This window comes from Panthera leo, chromosome A1 (assembly GCF_018350215.1).
Source record: "Panthera leo isolate Ple1 chromosome A1, P.leo_Ple1_pat1.1, whole genome shotgun sequence".
NCBI classification, from domain to species: Eukaryota; Metazoa; Chordata; class Mammalia; order Carnivora; family Felidae; genus Panthera; species Panthera leo.
The window spans coordinates 59,588,356-59,603,745 of NC_056679.1; the positions used below are offsets into that span (position 1 = coordinate 59,588,356).

General features: G+C 32.7%; 1 long non-coding RNA gene across 1 annotated transcript in view; it reads left to right on the forward strand.

The window, feature by feature from the left end:
• Positions 1-13,868, forward strand: part of LOC122199374 — a 34,777-nt gene extending 20,909 nt beyond the window's left edge. The window contains exons 2-4 of the long non-coding RNA XR_006193492.1: positions 4,631-4,739; positions 7,551-7,875; positions 13,809-13,868. This is a non-coding gene — a long non-coding RNA (uncharacterized LOC122199374). The remainder of the gene's footprint in view (positions 1-4,630; positions 4,740-7,550; positions 7,876-13,808) is intronic.
• Positions 13,869-15,390: the final 1,522 nt, after the last annotated feature.

Here is a 15,390-nt window from a genome sequence, read left to right on the forward strand (position 1 = left end):
TATATTGTTATCTATCTGATAATTTTACCTAAAACCTCCTTTACTGAAAATAAATCTTTTAATTTATCAAAAGATTATTTTTAAAAGATTATTAAAAGATTAATTTATTAATCATATGTATCAAATTTAGTTTACAAATTGTGTTTTGAGGTATTAGTTGAGATGTTCTTCCACATCTCCTGGCCACAAAGATATTCATGCACATTTTCATGCATCAGGTTTGTTTTGCCTTTTACATTCAGTCTTTTGGGGCACCTGGGTAACTCGGTTAAGTGTCTGATTCTCAGTTTCAGTCCAGGTCATGATCTCGTGGTTGTGATATCAAGCCCCATGTAGGGTTATGCTGTGCATGAAGCCTGCTGGAGATTCTCTATCTCTTTCTCTGCCCCTTCCTTGCTCGTGCTCTCTCTCTCTCACTCGTTCTCTCAAAAAAAAAAAAAAAAAGAAAAAAGAAAATACATTCAGTCCTTTACTGAATATAGACTTAATATTTCAAAATAAGATAGGAATTCAACTTAATTTTTTCTCCACAAATTAATTCCATCTTCTCAATCTTGTCTACTGAAGTATTCTTGCTTGATTTATTTGCAATGCCAACTTTTCTTTTCCTTCCTAAATTTCTATGTCTAAATGGGTCTGTTTCTGAGCTTTGTATTTGATCACATTCGATTTTTGTTTGTTTCTGTACCAGTACCACACTTAACATTTTCCATTATAGTATGCTTTCGTATGTGGTTGGCTATCGTTTCTTTCTCAGCTTGATTTGACTTGTACCTAATATGTTGTCTTCCATATACATTTTAAAATCTATTTGTTGATTTTCTCAAATGTTTCCTTGATTTTTATTGAAATATATTCTTGGTTTGTTTGGTTGTAAAAGCATCATATAACTTATCTTCTATATCATTGCTCATCTTTTGGAAGCTTGCTTTGTTATTTTCTGAGAGAAGTATATTAAAATCTCCACTGATAATGGTTGATTTATTTATTACGCTCTATACTTTCGTCAGATAAGAATTCATTGTGGGCACCTATATTGATTATTGCTTTATCTTCTTGATGTGCTGCTTCCCTTACTAATAGATAGCTTATTTGTCCCTTATATTATCTATCTTTTAAAATATATTTTATTTGACACTGAATTTTCTATAATTGATATATTTTATTTGAAATTTGACACTTATTTAGATTATGATAAAATTTCTTATCCAAATCAGGTTATCTATGAATAAAAAATATCTTAAGCTGAGTAAAATTTAAAAATAGGTATTGGTTTAATGACACATTAATTTACCTTATATTAAGAAAATTTTATCTTTTTGTAGTTATACATCGGTATTTTTGTTTAAACATATTTGACTCTTACCATAGAAAGGATAGGCAACTGGCATTCATTGTTTCATAAATATTCATATCAGTTTTCCTATATTTTATATGATTTGAGTTTTAAATATTTATTTATTAAAGTCAGGAACATATTTTGTTTTACATTTTAAGGAACTAAATTTAATTATTATATTCATAAACTAACCAGTGAAAAATAGTTCACTATCGTTGATTTATGATCATCCATTTTTCAGATAGCAGTTGTTTGGAGAAAGAAGTTTCTATTTCTGGACTATTTCCTCAATGATTTCTTTTTCTCTTCTTTTGCTAATAAAGCACTATAAGAATTGTAGGTCTTTCCAATGACTTAATGTCTTATTACTTTTCCTTTTTAGACTTTTATCTGAGAATCTTATCTATTTATTCATCCGGATATATTGATATGGTAAAAAAGATAGAGACATAATTATTTTATTTAGAGAAATAATCTCTATGGTCTATTCTCTTGTAGTATTAGAATTTTAATTCCCATCCATTCTATTACTGTTCCTAGAAACATGCTTTATAGAATTTCTTAAGTTTAACTTTTGGAATAATGTTTTATTTTTTTCACAAAGAAGTCTTTTTTCTTTGATAAAAACAATAAAATTTAATTCTTACCAAACTGCCATTATTTTAATGATTACAGCTTGCCCATATTTTTCCTACACACCTTTCCAGTTTCTGTATATCCTGGGAAAAAAATCACTTATAAAATTTACCCTTTTGAGAAAGTTCAGGGCAATCAATTATTTTGTTCAACTTTTGCCCTACATCTTGATATCATCATTGAATTTCAATAGGTTATACCTTCGAAGTATTAAAATAACCTCTGCAAACCTGAAATTATGTAAAATTTCAGGTAATAGCTGTAATTTTCCTTAGTGGGGCACAGTGAAAGTGAGTAAGCAATGCCCATAAACTATTGTGTGGTATTTGAATAAAAGTACAAAAATGAATTGCCATTTTCAGACATATTAAATATATCATTGTGATAAATGCATAACCTTTTAAATCCAAGATAAAATTTACTTTCAATATTTGCATGTAAATTTGCTTTTAGTGAACAATTTTAACAATTTTGCTATACTCAAATTGTGACTACATTAGCAGCTCAAGTTGTTGGTATACAATGGCAATATAGAAAAAATAATTAGTTGTATTTGGATCAGTCAGACTAATGTAGTCAAGTTTTTATTCTATGACTTATTTGCTATATATTTCAAACCAATTTTAATTATACTTATGTATTACTGAATGATCATCAACTATATGACTAGTCAATTAAATTTCCCCACATAATCCTGTGTAATTAATGTCAAGCAGGAATTTCTACTGTTCACACATATGCTTACAATTTTTTAAGAATTTTAAATAAGAAATGAAAACTTTTTAAAAATTTGTGGTGACAAACTATGTGTCAAGTACCTAGGAATAACGACCTGAAAGCTGAATCTGCAAGTTTTTTTTTTTTTAACAAGTTAGATACTTTTAAAAGAAAATTATTTATTTTAGGTAGGCTCCCTACCCAAAGTGGGGCTTGAACTCACAACCTTGAGATCAAGAGTTGCAGACTCTACTGACTGAGCCAGCCAGGCATCCCATAAATTATGCACTTTCTGTCCAACAATTAAATAAGGCTATTCCCTCTCACTTTTGACTTTAATGCTAACATTTTGATAATGCCTTACTTGTGTATAGTCCTAGCCTATTATTTTTATAAATAGGAAAAAAATCAACTAGAAGTTATTCCCTATTATTCAGTTGGACTATAATATATATCTGATTGTGGTGTGCATTTTGACCTTCCTCTTCATCTAAGAGTATTAATTAAAAGGTAGGATATTTAAAAGTGTGATCATGGAGAAAATGGCAGCCTGTGGGGTAATTGTTGGCCACACTCATTAATGTTTCAGAGTTATCATGGCTCAAGCTGAAACTTGAGGTGTCTGTTCTCTCATTCTAGGATTCCTTCTCTTTGATTGAATGGAAAGATTTCTTTATATTTATATTTAAAAATTGTTGAGATAATATACAAGAAAAATTTTAAATCAAGTATATACCTCAAAAATACTTCATTGGGTACATAGAAGTTCACATTCAATTAATTTGAAACAGTATGTATTTGAATAAAGACTGTATAAAACAAGCAAAGCATTGAGATAAATGTAATGTTAAAGGTTGAAAATTAGTCCAATTTGTTTTTTCCTATGTTACAAGCATACCATAACTATCATCTTTCAGCGCAATGTGTATTGATTTCCATATAATATTCTATTAAATTATTTCCTGCCTCCTAAAAAGTTGTTAGAAGTTAAAATTTGTGACAGTATTGCCATGGATCTTTTCTCATTTTATTTTCAATTTGTATAGAATATTAATTTTTATTTGTCTACCATATATGTTCTAAATGTTAGTTTTATTTAAAAGTATTTTTAATGTTTATTTATTTTTGAGAGAGAGAGACAGAGCATGAGCAGGGGAGGGGCAGACAAAGAGGGAATCCTAATCAGGATCCAGAGCTCTGAGCTGTCAGCACAGAGCCTGACATGAGGCTCGAACTCATGAACCTCAATATCATGACCTGAGCCGAAGTTAGATGCTTAACTGAGCCACTCAGGTGCTCCATTAAATGTTTGTTTTATTTTTATTTTAAGTTTTTTAGTAAACCATATTTGACTGGCACTATGCAATATTGTATTTGCTTAGTCAATTCAAGGCTATCTATATTTATATCTCTTTTGTTCTGTATAAAAATTTTGGAAGATGAAGAATCTTGATATTTTAAAGTAAGAGAATTCCATTAATTAAATTATATTCCACATTAGAAATAGGTAGGGGAAGAAAAGATATCAAGGCAGGGAATAAAAAATTATAAATAAATTAAATTCAAAACGGTATCATGCAAATAAACAGTTGACAAAGTAACTATTTAGATAGAGCTGTATTGAAAGGAATGAAAGAAATTTTGGCCCAAATAAACAGAAATGTTAGGCAAAGCATTAGGTGAAACATAGGTGAAGCATTAATGTTAATGGAGTGTTAATCTATACTGCTACTGAAGTATATGCAGGTAATACATATGTATGTTTATCTGTATATTAATGTACAATATATACCTATAATACATATGTTTAGCAATTAATATAGCATATATTAAAATATATAATATACTTAATACCGAGACTCTGATAATGGCCATAACAAGATTGTGATAACATACTGCAGTTCTAGGAGAGCAAAGTGAATGCCCACTCTCTTTTAGGTTCCTTGAAAGTTAAAGAGATCCTGTAAAACCATGGATAATGTACTTTCCCTGAAGGATCCTGCCTGTAAGTGATGAAGAGGATATCACAAATCCAGTTACAGAACCAGTAAGCAGTAAAGATTGCTTGGTATTAGGGATTTCTCTGAACCGTTATTTCACCTATTAGATTTGTATAACCCATAGGGTTAGAATGCAAACTCATTGTTTTTTCCAAATGCCTGATGGGAAAGCATGGCCCAACCCAGTTTGTGAGACCCAGGTTTTAATTATAACACAACATAGATGACCTTAAACTCAGTTGCCACTCTCCATTTCTCAAAATTAAGAGCAACAGACTTACATCTTCAGCGTTTCTTACAAATTGAAGGGACTTTGCTCTGTTTCTTGACCAGAAGTTTATCATGAGTTTAAGAGTGTTATGACATTGGGATGCCCAGTCAGTTAAGTTATCTACCTCTCGATTCCAGCTCAGGTCATGATCTCACAGTGGGTGAGATTGAACCCTGTGTCAGTCTCTGGTCTCTATGCTGACAGCATGAATCTGCTTAGAAATCTCTCTCTCTCTCTCTCTCTCTCTCTCTCTCTCTCTCCCTGTCTCTCCTCCACTCATGCTCCCTCTCTCTCAAAATAAGTAAATAAACATTTTTTAAAAGAAAGAATGTTATGACATAATATTTACAAATATTTAACCTGTCATAATGTGGTTGGAACTGAGAGAGCTAGTTTAGAATATCAACTCATGGTACCTCCTAGAATTGGAAGTTGCATTATTTTTGTGTCAGTATTAAAATAATTGTGAAATTCTTTCCTCATATCTGTGAACACTTACATTTTTACAGATACTTTTTATCACATGAAGACTATAGATTTTGACACTACATGAACTATCTTACAAATAAAGAGTTTACTGTTAACAATGTGCCATCTTATTTTTAAAAATGTTAACGATAAAATAGAAACTTTTTCATACAAATATATTCAAATTACAGCCAGCATCTCTCAGTACCTAGATATTTATTTTCATAATAGCTACTGAAACCTGTACTTTTTGAACTATACAAGCCCAAGCTGTCTTCAAATGTCTTCAAATTCACTGGAAAATGTCTTAAGAGTTTCCTCTGAGGATTGGATGCTAATTGTGTACATACTTTTATTTTTTATGAAATATGTCAACTCAGTGTCCATACAAAAATTAATGACAAACAAAATGTAAAAATTAATTTATTGAAAATTTGGAACATTTATGAGGAAGGGTTTATATTAAAGCAAAGCGATGTTTTTCAAAAATGTTATAAAAATGTACTCCATCCTATGTCATATTCCTGACTTCTCACATCCACTCTTTTTTCAAGCTTAACCCCCAAATTGTTGTCTTCTATCATCATAGTGAATTACTATGGATCCTACTGGCTCTATAGTCTCACAACTTTATTTTCTATTTCATGCTCTCTACTCTGAATGCTTTCTAAAGCATTTTCTCAAAATATAATAACAATTCTCATGCTAGATCTCCACATACTAATGGTTTTTACATTAAATATGGGATGGATAGAAGATAAATATCTATTACAATTACTTCTTGTCAAGATCCTACCCATTCTTATGTCTTGAGGCAATTTTTGCCTTCTTTATGAATCAGACCTTGAAAATCTCAGTTAGAAATGCTGTTTTCTAACTTTTTAACTCCAACAAAACTTTGTATCACCACATGTCCCTATATTTTATTAAGGTCATTTATATTTATTCCCTTCCCATGTCACAAATCCCATGAGGATTAAATCCATAATTTCCACCTCCCTTTTAGCCCTCCATCCCTGTATTTAATTATTCTAAGCACACAAACATGTCCTGAAAAATTATATATAAGATATATATATATATATATATATATATATATATATATATATATATATATCCGTGTTTAAAATGTAGGGAAAGAGGTGATTTTATATTGAAAATAATATAGGAGTCAGAGGTCATAAAAAGCGATGGCATTTTTGAGTGTAATCTTTGACAAGTTAAAGAATATGGGAAAGGCACTAAACTTCAGAGCCTCAACCCCTTCTAGAAAAGACAGAAAATAAATTTCTTTTTTAACTTTTTTTTCAAAAAATAAATTTATATTAAATGTTGATATTTTCTGAACTAAAATTGCCAGAAATTGGCCTAAAACATTTATATTGACAAAGTGCCCGTGAAAATACTTTTAGGGACCCAAGAGTATCTTGAATCCTTTATTCTGCTGAAATAAATTAACCAAAAATAATATGCTTTTAGGGTATTTTGGATGTGAAACATCCAACAATTCTCATGTCAGGAGGAGACTGAAAGAAGAATCAATAGGCATACATTAATTTGTACCAACATTTATCATATTCTCCTTTACATGAGTTTCTCTAATTAGAAACATATAGTTCCAGAAAGCATATTGGTGGACGTTGGTGTTTGATGATTTTCAAAAGATACAAAAGACACAATTTAGTAAATCTAACCCCTAGCATTCAAAGTCAAATAGAAAATCAGGGTAAAAGTAAAAGAAAAATCACTTAAATGTACTTAAGAATGTAAAGGACACAGTATTTTATTTTGTTGTGCAGATCATGCTATTAAATTAGGTTTTCTTGAAGCATTCAACTTTTCCCATCCTTATATTTGTAAAATGCATCCCTCTCCAATTGTGTTTATAAAAACTGGTAGTAATGTGCTTGTACTACACTGTTAACAGACACTCTTTGGGCTACGTTGATCTTTGCATTAAGTACCAATGCAGTTCATTTATATAAATGTGCTTCAAGGACCACTGATTCCCTTTACACACCCCATAAATGTCAAACCTTCCTTTGCTAGGAGAGGTGATGTTTTTATGCAGTGTCACTTCCATTCGCCCCATGGGGTAACTGATGCCTTTACTCCACAGGAGATACCCATTACGATTACTGTTGCCTAAGACAGTTGGTCCACTGCTGCTTCTCCACATTCCACTGCTGTGTCCTGCTGTGTGAAGTTGTGTCGCAGTGAGTGCCCGCAGCATTTCTCCCGCATGTGTGCACCGGTGATTTTCCCTCCTCACCTCACCAGATCGCAGCTGTCATCCCGCTGTCATCTGTCTTCTGTGGATGTCTTCCCCAGTAGTGCTGTGTGACACCGGGCATCGCCTCATTGCTTAGGATTTGGCTGAGATCCAGGAACTTGAATTTGGCAGTCCTTATGAATGAAAGCTTTTGCCAATGCACTTACTCATTGTAAGTATATTGAACTTTTACATGCAGGTCAGAGACAAATTTTATCCATGCCTGCATAAATGACTGCAAAGAAATTTAGTAAATTTACGGAGAATTTCAGTGTTAATTTAGACTGAGTAGGAAAATAAAGGAGCCTGTATTTGTCAGTGTTCTCCAGAGAAACAGAACCAATTAGTTCTATAAATAGTACCAATAGGGCATCATATATATGATTCATATTAAGAAATTGCCTTACATGATTATGGAAGCAAGCAAGTACAAATCTGTAGTGTGAGCCAGCAGGTTTGAGATCCAGGAGAGTGGATGGTGCAAGATGAAGTCTGAAGGTAGCTTTCTAGAAAATTCCTTCTTGCTCAGCAGGCTTTTTGTTCTATTCAGGCCTTCAACTGATTGGATGAGGCCAACTCACATCATGGAAACAATTTCTACTTGAAGTTCACTGACTTAAATGTTAAACTCAACCCCAAATTCCCTCCAGGTTGACACATAACATTAGCCATCACAGAGTCTATATCACATTATATTAATTTGGCTTTAAAAAATTCTCTCACTTTTGGTGAACCAGTTTACTAATTATGTAAAGTAATTAGCTTTTCCAAGATGGTTATTTATATTGCTTTCAATTTCAAAATCGCTATATATAACTGATCAGAGGCTTTGATTTAAACAGTACCATTTATAAGTGATATAATTAATGCTGAGGTTAGCAAACATAGTATTAATATGTCCTTTTACACAAAGATTTTTCTGCTTTGATGTTAACTGAAGAACCAATAAGTTAATGAAATACATTAATATTAATATACATTTAAACAAAATTTTGGGATTTAATCAATATTAGAGATGTGATCAAAGAAAAGGAATAAACATCTTATCAGGCTTCCATCTAGTTTAGGTTTATATTAAAATGCATGTAAATTTATGAAAGTTGCCCCAAGAAATCAAAAATAAAGATCTGCAAAATGACAGAGCTCAGCTGAACTGAATGCATAAATTATAAATTATGTTGTGGTTTGAAGTAAGGGCTATTGCATTCAATGAAACAGATTTTGATGAGCAAAGGAACACAAAAGGAAAGTTCCAAGAAATAAGAACAGTAAAGAAAAACTGAAAACAGATGGACATAAAAATTGTGTATCTCTACAAATTCAAAAATATTTCATGGGCACTTACAATGTGAAATATATCTTCAGGGTTGAACAAAAAACACTCATATTTTCAAAAGTGGGAAACATAAACACATGCATCAAATATTATAAAACAGGAATGTAATGAAAATACTTTGGGACATAAAGAAAAAAACATTTAAGAAAGGTATATTTTAGACATATGCTTATATAATTCTAATAGTTTATTATTCAATGACTTTGTTGAGGGGAGTTTTTTGTAGTTTTTTTAAAATTTATTTTTTAGTGTTTTTTATGTTTTTATTTTATTTTTGAGAGAGAAACAGAGTGTAGGGGAGGGGCAGAGAGAAAGGGACACACAGAACCTGAAGCAGGCTCCAGGCTCTGAGCTGTTGGCACAGAGCCTAATGTGGGGCTCCAACTCACGGCCTATGAAATCTTGATCTGAAGCTGAAGTCGACCACTTAACCAACTGAGCCACCCAGGCACCCTGTTTATTTCTTTTAATACACATTTACACTCCGGTTACATAGTCTCCCTAAATAATAAATGTATTTATTCAGATTGCATGTGGTCACACACATATATGCACACATTTCATGTTAGGAATCAGGTAGTAAGACTTCCCTTAAGACAGGAAATTTTATTATACTTCATATGACTTGTGGGGACAAAAAGCTGAGTTAAGGAAAATGCTGCTATTTGTCATATGGATGTTCCAGGGAACCCATGAAGCATCAAGCACTGCTTATTTCTTCTTGCATAAGACAGAAGATACAGAAATATGCATGACATACTGAAAAGTCAGTTGTGCAAGAGTGAAGTGTCTTACATTCCGCCTAATTTTCTCTGATCTTCTAGTGATGACATTAATTTGGTACCAAGGTTACAAATTGCTCTTCTGCACCCAGATACCAAGGTGTGTGAATTTTGTCCCTCCAAACAGTCGAGGCCATCTGAGGAAATTTACAAGTAGAACTGATCCTTCAGTCACTCAACATATTTATAGATATGTCAGTTCTGCTCAAAGTAGAGCATGCCAAGATAGTAACTCTTCACAGATTCTGTAAGACTTGCAAAGAGGCTTATGGGAACCACCTTTTAATTAGCAGACAGAGTTTGCTCCTCTTTAGGACACATTAACCCTAACCAACACACCAAGATTCTGAAATCTGTCAGCGGAGAAATACTGGCAATCATTCATTTTGCTCCTTTCCACTGAAACGTTTCCCAAAAGATAATGATTTCTCAGTTAAAACACAAGGAGGAAATGATTTTGAAATTCCATTTGACAGCATTTTGTAAATTGGAACCCCAAATTCTTCGTATCACTTTTCTGTTTAGATTACTCCATTACACTACTTAAAAATAACATAAATTCTATTGTTTTTGAATGCCTGCATTGCACAGACAAATTTTATAACTTTATATATTTTATTAAAGAAATATGTGGATTTTCTCCATATTTAGCTTAATAGAACTTGAATCAAACTGAAATGTTGTATCTTATTTCAATTAAATATGCATCAAATTTACACAATGCACTCTTGCAGATTCTTCTCTCCTAAAGGATTTTGATGATATTTTGTTAATCTATTGCCGAATATGTAGACTTAACAAATCAGGTCAGTGGATATAAAATTAAAAGACTCTTTTGTTTAACAACCTTGCACTTGTTCATTATGTAATGTAAACCTATAGTTTTGTTTTATGGTGTTTTTATGTATTTTGTTTTATGCAGATTTTATTTTTAAAAAGGGTATTTTGGATCTTTTAGTAGTGTTCTATTTTATTTTGATTATATACGTGGGATGTGGCTCCTTTTTGTGTCTTAAGGGTAAAACAATTTTTTTCTAATTTTTTTTCCTTTTCTTTTTTTTTTAACGTTTATTCATATTTGAGAGACAGAGAGAGACAGAGCATGAGTGGGGGAGGGGCAGTGAGAGGGAGACACAGAATCTGAAACAGACTCCAGGCTCTGAGCTGTCAGCACCGAACCCGACGTGGGGCTCGAACTCACAAGCTGTGAGATCATGATCTGAGCCAAAGTCGGATGCTTAACCGACTGAGCCACCTAGGCACCCTAAGGGTAAAACCATTTAATTTTAAGCCAGTCAAGTTATGATGCTACTAGTATGACTTACTTAAAACTATAAATGATATATTTGATTCCTGTATCTTTCTCCTTTTCTTCCTCTAGAAAGATTTAGTTGAGATAACATTTAATTTTCACTGATCTGTAAAAAATATTATTGAAATATATAACATTAACATTTCAGTTTAATATTACAGTTATGAAAATATTTCTTAATGTATGAAATTCTGTTGAATAAGTATAATAGACTTGGAGAAATTACAGAATGTTAATCAAAAATAAATATCTGATATTTTTAAATGTTAAACTTTTTAGAATATATGCCCCTTTTAAGCTCATTGTCTGAATATTGATAGTTTAACCACTTACATTTACTCAACTAATTACTATTAATAAGTAATATGCTCATTTTTTCTAATATTTGTATAACAAGGAAGATGTAGAGAAGCAAAAATGACCATTCATTATCACAATTGAGAAAGATAAGAGCCAAAGGGTCTGAGAAAATGCACACTATGCAATCTCTATAGTACCAATAAATGGGTGAAAATAGTCTTTAACATATTATCTTGGTAGCAAACTGACATCTGGATTCAGGTGCAGAATGGGAGCCCCCTGCTTCTCTACATTAGTGCACTAAATTAGCAATCAACTACTTCATTGTGGAATCCAGTGCTGTTTCCAAACAGAGAATGCCAGCATCCGATGTAGGGTTGCTAAGTGCCTGATTACACTAAGACAATGAAGGGCTGCCAAAGCTTTCCTTTCGTCTAGCTTTTACACTAAAGCCAAGAGACATTTGGTATGCAGAACAGAACGTAGTCAAATATGGGTAATTGAAAGATTTAAATTAGGTTGTTTCTGTGTGATCCCCTTTTCTTACAATCACATCCTTCTACTTTCCCTGGCCGTGGAAAGGGTGTGTTTGGATCTACATTTCTTTTTTTAAGGAAATGATGTAAAGATCTACTAAAAAAATCAATTGTTTATATTTGTTCTGTCTTCATCCATCCTAATGTGGTTTTAAGATTTGTGCACATTCAGTTTTATTTAACACAATTGTTATAATCTCTAGGCATCCCTTGTTGTAATTAAGGGCTTAACAATCAGTTTCCCAAAATTATATTGGATGTTCCCAGTAAAAATTTACACAGAGACATTTTCTCTGCCTTGACTTCACACACACGGTAACACAGTTCTCATCCTGTACCAGGTCTTGGTGTTAGTTTTAGCCACAGGCTCCCTGAAAATAGACAAGTTGATTAATGATAAAATGAAGGTTATTCACTTCCAAAATTATCTGACATGCCTGTAATATTTGATCACTGAACAAAACAATCCTCCATTGTCCCCTAACTTACTTAGGGCTCTGTTTCCTCAAATGGTTTCATTAGTGTTCCACCTTAAATTCTACACCTAGCCAATGTAATATCCACACGAATGCTTCAGGATCTCACATTTATACACATTTATATGATCAGTCCGGACTTAAGTCTCTTATACATCCAACTTCATGCTGCCATGTCTATCTGAAATATTGTGATTATTGTTCCAATCAAAGGGGCTACTACAGAGTTCTCTGTTCTGGTAATGGCATTACAAAGTAGAAATTTGTCAATTAATTATTTTGCTTCTTTCCTCTTCCTGCAATATCTTACATGCTTTCAGACCCCAGGCATGTCTTGCACTCTGTTTCATCTTACTCCAGTCTTGTCACATTAAAGATATGTGGGATGCTTTCTTGTTCCCTTAAACAATTCTCCATCAACTATAGGAGAAAGATAAAACTCCTGTAAGAAGACATTGAAACCCTTCATGATTTAGGCCCTACTCATATTACAAAACTCATCTTTTATCCTCCCCTACCTGAGGATCCTATCTTCCCCTACCCTATATACTTTATGAACCAGCACACTAGATTTTCTATAGTTTCCCGATAAACCAGGTTCTTTTGTGCAACATTAGTCATTTATATTTTGTGTCAGAAAATACTCATTAGCCCCTATACTGCCCAGCTTCACTGGGCTTTTGCTTAGTCTCTGTTTTCCAGAAGATGCTCCCCCACATCATTCCAGCTGGCTAATATATATCATTATTTAATTCTTTCTAAATGTTGTGATGGTTAATTTTATGTGTCAACTTGAATAGTTCAAAGGGTGCCCAAGTTACACATTATTTCTGGATGTATGCTTTAGGGTGTTTCTGAATGAGATTAGCATTTGAATAAGTGGAATTAGTAAAGTACAAGTCTTCTCCAATGTGAGTGGGTATTAGGCAATCCACGGAGTGCCTGAATAGAGCAAAAGGTGGAGGAAGGAGGAATTTGCTTCCTCTTACTTCCTGCCTACCTACTTGATGCTACACGGGTCTTCTCCAGCCCTTACACTTTGATTTACACTCTTGGCATCCCTGGGACTCAGGCCTTCAAACCTGGACTGTAATGACCCCAAGGGCTTTCCTGGGTCTCCAGCCTGAAGACAGGAGATCATGGAAATTCTCAATGGCCTCATTATGTGAGTCAATTCCTCATAAAAATATTGATCTGTTTCTCTGAAAAACTTTGACTAATAGAAACGTTACATCACTTAGAAATTTAGCCTAAATCACCGCACAAGTTTCAAGTGTCTCACATTTTGACTTTCTTACAGATCTGCAACTGTCTCTAACTCTGTAAATTGACTAACTCACTTGTGTCTCTTTCTTGGTTGTAGGAGGAACCAGATGCAACAATTTATCCTTCACCTTAAAAGGAATATTTTGACATGCCCCACACATAAATAAAAATAATGATTAATTTTTTATTAAGATTCAGTTAATTTTTTGAAAACCTTTTCAAATATATACATAGAAAATAATTCAAGCTATATCTCACAGGCTTGGAAAGTTTAGAATCTGCATTGAAAGGAAAACAAAAGCTGATGAATTAAAACTTTTGTGCTATACACTGAGAAAAAAACACTACGAGTTTAAATGAAGCAAATCTGAGATGTTAGTCATTATCAGACAGAAGTTATGGCTTAAACAAGAAGAAAAGTGTGTCTGTATCAGTGGGGCACATTATCTTGCTTGAGGACTCCCAGAAGCTATCTTTCAAAGGTAACTTGAAAAAGACAGAAACCAGAGTTAAGTGTTGTGACATAAGAGTGTTGGGAATTACAAAGTGGAGGTGACATTCGGGTCTAGAATTCCAGTTAGAGCATTAACCCCGCTTTGTGTGTGTAGGATACTGTTTGAATTCAGGTGCCCCAGGGATATCCAGCATTTACCTTTGTGTTGGTAGAAAATATTTTGTCATTTTTTTAACATTTTTTTATTTGTACCTTATCTTAGGACCTATATGAAATATACATGTAAGACAATGTCTACTCCTTGTCTGAAAATGTATGAGCTAAAACTACTTATGCTAACATTTCCCATGATGGCAGTGACTACAGTTTGGAGTCATGGCAAATTGGGTTTCAGTCCTGGCTGTGTCACTTACTAATTGTGTGATTATTAGAAAGGTTTTAACTTTTCTAGTCCTCAATTACCTCGTTTGAAAAGCACAGGCAATAATAATACCTACCTCAGCAATTATGAGGATGAAACGAGATGATAGACACCTGGAAGTAATTACATGCCCAATACATCTGTTTATTATCAATGTCAGGTGTCTAACATCTGTAATGTTGCCTCCAATATCTCCTTCCTAAAGTTAAAAGTCTCACTATGTTTTTATTGTTGTTGTAATTTTTAAATGATTTAAGTCTATTGTTCTGGAATATATATAAATAAAGAAGGAGATATAGTTCCAGCAGAATGTCTTATATTGTGGATGTGCACGTTTTAGCATATACAAACATTATTCATTCTTATTTTTATATCTAAATATTGCTTTAAAAAGAGATGAAATAATATAAAATCCTGCATAATAAGAAAACAAAAATAGTTTGATATAGTATCAATATAAAAATAGTGTGCTATTAATTTAGGGCAGTGACAGGAACAAGCTCACAAGGACAATGACAGGAGTGAAATGGTATATTTTTTGAAAAGTATATGGTATGGAAAAGTGAAATGGTATATTGTTTGAAAAGTCTGAAGAAATTATCCAATATATAGAAGTGAGAACATTGATCATGTAGAATTTTAAGCCATAACACCACTTTTATATATGTTATCCAATATTTACCTTCAAATGTTTATCTTAAAATATTGTCTCTTTCTAGTTAGGTTAATCTTTTTCCCTTCTTTCCTAATGAACGTAGATGACAACATCAGCCTAACTGGAGATAGAATTCGGTTATGACTCTA